This window comes from Larus michahellis, chromosome 6 (genome assembly GCF_964199755.1).
Source record: "Larus michahellis chromosome 6, bLarMic1.1, whole genome shotgun sequence".
Classification (NCBI taxonomy): domain Eukaryota; kingdom Metazoa; phylum Chordata; class Aves; order Charadriiformes; family Laridae; genus Larus; species Larus michahellis.
Window position 1 is genome coordinate 36954541 of NC_133901.1, and position 5898 is coordinate 36960438.

The window sequence follows — 5898 nt, forward strand, 5'->3', positions numbered from 1 at the left end:
TGTTTGTGTGTTTTGTTTCCTTACTGTGTGCTAGTTGCCGGCGGATCTTGTGTTGGCTTCCCCTTTGCTGCAGAGCTGGGAGAAGGCACATCCCAAAATGTCACTGGGAATCCAGGGCTGAATGGCAGGATTCACATTCCCATTGAGTTGCTGTCGCCCTACAAGCTGCGTGTCCCATCAAGCCTTTTGTGCTCGGTTGAGCCCGGTTGCAGGTTCAAGAGGCCTTGCCAGGGATTGCTGCTGCTCTCTTTTCCCTGGATGAACACGCAATGCCTGGTGTGAGGCAACAGCCCCGTGGTGCAACGTCTCTGCCGTGGGTGGGCTGGAGGCAGCTCTTGCTGAAGCTGCTTGGTGGCAGCCTTCCGTGATGACTCGCATTTAATGCGGCTTTCCCTCCTGCTTTGAGCCACGAAGGATTCATTTCTCTTTTAGTTCATTTTAATTTTCGGTGAGGTCTTTTCTAACACCTGGGAAAACTGCATTTTTGGAAGATTCTAGTGTCTGAATTTGAGGAGCGAGACCCGGGCTCTTGACCCAAGCTGCCAAGGGGATTATTTCATACCACGAGCGTCACATTCTGTGTAAATGAGAAAGTTTGCTGAGGAGATCTCTCTCTCTGCCTTGCTGGCAGCCATGCTGAGAACTCCTTGCCCTGGTGCTGGAGCCCTGAGCCCTTCCCTTCCTCCCGAAGCCGTGGCGCTCACAGTGTCCCACGTTGGCTGTCCCTGGGGGGAGTGCGCAGCTTCCCGCTGATGGGATGAGGCTAATCCTCGTATAGTTCATATTAGCAGCAGGACTAATACTGGTTCTTCAGTTCTATTAATTATTTAGTCTTATTCTATTAAATCCCTGGGGTTTCCTTGTTTTTTTTGCCTTCCCAGGTGGGGAGGCCTCCGGGCCTGCCCTGGCCCCGCCCCCGCCTGTCTTGACCACGCCCATGCACCCACTGGCCACGCCCCCTTTCGGTCCTGGCCACGCCCCCATCCGCCCTGGTAATTGTTAATGTGTAAGTCTAAGCGAATCTAAGTCTAAACAGGTATTCTCTGTAAGTGTAAATAGATAATATTCCCTAAATATATATATTTATATATATTATATATATATATTAGAACATAGGAAGTTCCGTTCAAATACACGGAAAAACTTCTTTACGGTGAGGGTGACAGAGTACTGGAACAGGCTGCCCAGGGAGGTTGTGGAGTCCCCTTCTCTGGAGATTTTCAAGACCCGCCTGGCTGCAGCCCTGAGGGATGTGCTTTAGGCAATCCTGCTCTAGCAGGGGAGTTGGACTAGATGATCTCTAGAGGTCCCTTCCAACTCTGAAGATTCCGTGATTCTGTGATTCCGTGAATGGCTCACACTGGCAAATGAATTAAATATACAGGTGTAAATAGATACATGAGTGTGAGTGTCTATGCTATATTTGGATTTGTGCAGCCAGAAAGCAAGAAAAAAAAGTAGTATTTCGCTCAGGCAAAAAATCACTGTTTTTCACTTTGTGCGTAAGCCGCCACCCCTGTTCAGTCCCTGGTCCCCGGTGGGCTGGCTGCTGCCACCCCCCTGCCCCTGGCGCTGTGCGCAGAGTTATGCAGTGTCCACGGAGCTCATTCTGGGGAAAACCGACTGTATTCTGCAGGTTTTTGGTGCGGAGGCGCAGGCTGTCCGTTGCCTCGGCTCCGAGTGCGGCCGGGGCCGAGAGCCGGGAGCCCCGCAGCCCGGTAAGTGGTTCCGGTGCCCGGCTGGCCTCAAGCGGGCTGAGAGCCGTCACCGCTCATCACCCTCATGAGCGCCGAGAGCGGGATCATTAAAGGGGGTGCTGCCGCCCGGCGGCCGAGGGCCGGTCCTGCAGGTGGCGGGCAGCGGGTGCGCCTCGGCCCGCCCCCCCCTCCTCCCCCGGCGCTTTCTGCATGGCGGCGCTGCTGCCAGGCAACGGGCCGGCGCTGAGAGCGGCGGCCGGAGGGCGAAGCGGTACCGCCGGGGCTCCGCTGGGCTCCCCGCCACCCGGAGCCGCCTGCCCGCCTGCCTCCGGGAGCGGCCATTAGCGCTCTGATACCAGTTCTTACCCGCGCTCCGGGCTGCCCGGAATTGCCCGTTCGATTTCCGGCAATCCGTCTCCATGGTACTGCGGTCCTCCGGGACGCCGAAGTGCCTGTCATTCCTCCGAGCTCCATCCCTATCGTACCGCGGTCCTCCAGCACGCCGAAAGCGACTGTTAGTCTTCTAGAAACCCTGTGCTGCTAGCACTCTTCCGAAACTACACAAAACGGCTGACGATTAACCAAAAAAAATTACCTGAAGCTCACCAAAAGAATGCGACCGCTGTGGAAATGTCTTCACAACAACAACCCGACATCACTTCAACGCGAGAGGTACGAAAACCAGCAGAGATGAGCCTCAATGGAAAAACAACAAAAAAACCACCAGGTTTGGTGCTCTGCCTGCTGGGAAGGCAGGTGAGAAAAGGAGCCACCCTGCCTCTGGCCACCTCTGCGTGTTCTGGGGGGGTTGTCCCTGCACCTCTCCCAGGGGACTGGGGGAAGGGCGGAGGAGGGCCCGAGGGCGGTGGACGAGGCCCGGGGGACATGGGGTCCGGGGGACATGGGGCCTGGGGTACACGAGCCCCAGGCTCTGCTCAGGAGCCCGTCCTGCTGCTGGGCCTCTCTGGGGTCGTAGTTCTGCTGGGCCTTCGGTGGGCTGCAGCTTCGGACGCGGGTCAGCTATTTCAGCAGGTGTGTTTCGGCACTTAGAGAAGCCAAGGTAAGATGATCTAAGACCTTCAGGACCAGTTGAGGTTCAGCAGCCTGTATAGTAGAAAGTTGACTTGTATGGGTGGGGTTTTTTTTTGGTGGGTTTTTTTTTTTTGGTGGGGTTTGGATTTATATTTTTTTTGAGTCAGTAATTTTGTAATGAGTGTTCAGGTGTGGCAAGGTGGTTTAATAGTATGCTCTTTTTTTGCTTTTTGCTCCAAGGTCACCATATTTTCTTGGAAATCCTGACCTTACTGAAGATGGAGCTGTGTTGCTTTTTTTTTTTTTTTTCCCCATCGGTTTTGCTGTATACTGTGTAAGTTTCTGGTATCTCTTAACTTGTTAGGGTTGATGGTGAGATGATCTAACATGGATTAGTATCTTTTATGTACCTGTATGTGGAGCAGGGTATCAAGAAGGAGCATGAGACAGATGATTTTGTGAAAACGGAATGGTGATTTTGTGTTTGTTGGTATCTTAGGTGCCATAAATGATTGTCACGGCAGCCTCTGATGTTGGCATTGGCATGGCGCAAGTGAGCGGAATGTCACGGCGTTTGGGAGGATGAGGGTGTTGTGGAAGAGGTTGGCGTCTCCTCTCGAGATGCTTCTTGCTGGTGCTGTGGCTTCTTTTTTTTTGCAGATGAAGAGGAACCTGGTAACTGCAGGAACATGTCAGTTAGCTGCTTTTTGTGTTTTTTGTCAAGGATGGATTTGGACCCCTGGCCCTCTGAAAGCTGAGTTGAGGCACCTGCAATGGAGATGAATGAAGACTGACAGTTGCAGAAAGGGGTCTGAAAGTTACTGGAGGGTAGAGGGCTGTCCTGAAGCGGTCTCCTTTGGGGAGTTAAAGGAAGCAGTTTAGTCATCGGCATTATGCTAGCACGTGCCTGGCAGGGCGGTTCCAGCCTGTGTCTGGTTTTGTGTAGTTTGTCCGTGTCTGTCTTCTGTGGCATAGACCTTTCTTGGGTCTCAGTGTCCTCTTTACACTCAAGGAGCATGGCGTGGCACCTCAGGCAGCATCTCTAGAGTCTCAAATACCAGTACTCATTTTCTTAGCACCAACGGGGTGCTGCTTTTCTTGCGTTATAAAATTCAAGTGTGGATCTATCTTGTGTCTCGAAAGTTTCGTGACAGCCCTTTTTCATGGATTGGAACTTCTTCGCTGCGTGCTTAAGTTCTTAGGTCTTGAAGCCAGACTTCCTGCGCATACGTCTTCACAGTTTTAGAGTCACTTCTTGTCCCAGGCCATGGAGTTCTACTTACTTTCTGGGGTTTCCTTAGAGCCTCCTCATGTCACCATCATGGACCCGCAGGTCTTCTTGCCCAGTGGTGGCTTCCTTCCAGGTGTCATCCTTCTTGCTGAGAGTTTTATCTCATCTGTGAGGTGCATCATTTGTAGTGTTCTGTGTAGCATTGGTCTGTACTTGTGTGTGTTTGGCTTGGAGCTGCTTTGCCCGGTCGTGTAGATTCAGGGGCAGGTGGAATAGCGGTAAGAGTCTATGGTTAATTTGTTGATCTGCAGGGGATCTGTTGATCTGCTGAGGCAAAAGTGGTACAGTCATCTCAGATCAAGTAGCCATCAGCAGGTTGTGTGGACAGTCAGTTCCATTAGTATTTTATGGGGAAGAACAGAAGTATGTGGGAGGGGCTCTTCAGTGGTGGTGAAGGAGACTGCATCTCAAAGATGGTAAGGCCACTTTGTGTGGGGCGTAATGTTTGTAGGTTTTTGTGGCAGGCTGTAGTTGGACTCTAGATGGTATTTCGAAATAGAGACAAGACCTTTGGCGTTACGAAGCTATCCTTCTGCATTCATGTGACTTCTTTGATGTCTCTTCAGATGCAGAGGGAGAAGGTGTGCAAGGTGATGTACGACAGCCGAGCGGAGCACCATAAGAAGGTGGGTTGGTGTGTGGTACCGGGGGGAAGATGTGACCGCTGGCTCTATGACTAATTATGGTATTTTATTTTTTCAATTTGGAGCTTCAAAGCAACGAGGGGTGTGGGATATGGGTACCGAGGCTGACTCCCTCAAGGTGAGCGGTGATTGGTGGGCTGAAATAGCAGTTATATTTCAGGTGTTGCATTGCTGGTGGAGTTGTAAGCAACCCACGTTGTTTGGGTTTTACAGGTGGTGTGAAAGTCTCCAGGTGGCAACCCAAATTAATGGAGGATGGGCAGGCAAGCTGTGTCGGTCGAGGGGCAGGAGGTGGGCATCAGTGCGTACAGGCTACGGATATGAGCAGTATCTCAGCGTGTTCCGTTTAGCTTGGGTTTTCGCAGGTGCCACACGCAGGCTCAGAGGGGTGACACTGTCCGCTGACGAGCGGTTTGAGCTGGTGAGGTGGTTGTTGGCTGCATTGGTGTCTAATAGCGAAGTGTTAGGTGGCAGCTCGGCGAAGTGTTTCTCTTTTGTTTTTACAGGTGCTATGTGGGCTGCCTTTGGAACCGGATGAGCATTTGAGGTGAGACGGGTAGTAGAGAGGAGGAGCATGGAGCTGGTGATTTCTTGTATATGCAATGGCAATTTTGTGTGTCTTGGTCTCTTAGGCACCACAAACAGTGACTGACTCAGCATCTGACTCTGGAATCTGTGCAGAGCAGGCAAGCAGACCGTGGTGGTGTATCTGAGGTGGGGGATGTTGCAGGGAAGGTCCGTGATGACTGATGGGATGCTGACTAACGGTACTGCTGTGTGTGCGTGTGGGACTGCAGGATTAATCTACTTGGCTGATTGTGGGTTTTTTTCTTGTTGAGGATGGGTTCGGACCCAGCCCTCTGAAAGCTAAGTTGTGGGGCCGTTGCTGGAGACGGTTCAGGGGAGGGAGGGGAGAAGGTTGGCAATTGCAGGGAGGGGTCTTAAAGTTAGCGTAAGGCAGACAGCTGTTCAGAAGCAGTCATCTCCTCAATTACACGTTGCCCAGAGAGGTGGTGGAGGCCCCATCCCTGGAGACATTCCAGGCCAGGCTCGATGAGGCTCTGAGCAACCTGATCTAGTTGAAGATGTCCCTGCTCACTGCAGGGGGGTTGGACTAGATGACCTTTAAAGGTCCCTTTCAACTCAACAGATTCTATGAAATGATGAGGGAAGCATGATAATTGGTACTGGAGGTGACTCGGGCAAGTTGAGCAATGACTAGTGGGCTGAAATA

The 5898-nt window shown here is 52.0% G+C and overlaps 1 long non-coding RNA gene across 1 annotated transcript; it reads left to right on the forward strand.

The window, feature by feature from the left end:
- Positions 1-1936: 1936 nt before the first annotated feature.
- On the forward strand, positions 1937-5212 carry LOC141745118 (uncharacterized). Its single transcript, XR_012587682.1, has 3 exons — positions 1937-2369; positions 4587-4646; positions 5171-5212. It is a non-coding gene; the product is annotated as an uncharacterized LOC141745118 (long non-coding RNA).
- Positions 5213-5898: the final 686 nt, after the last annotated feature.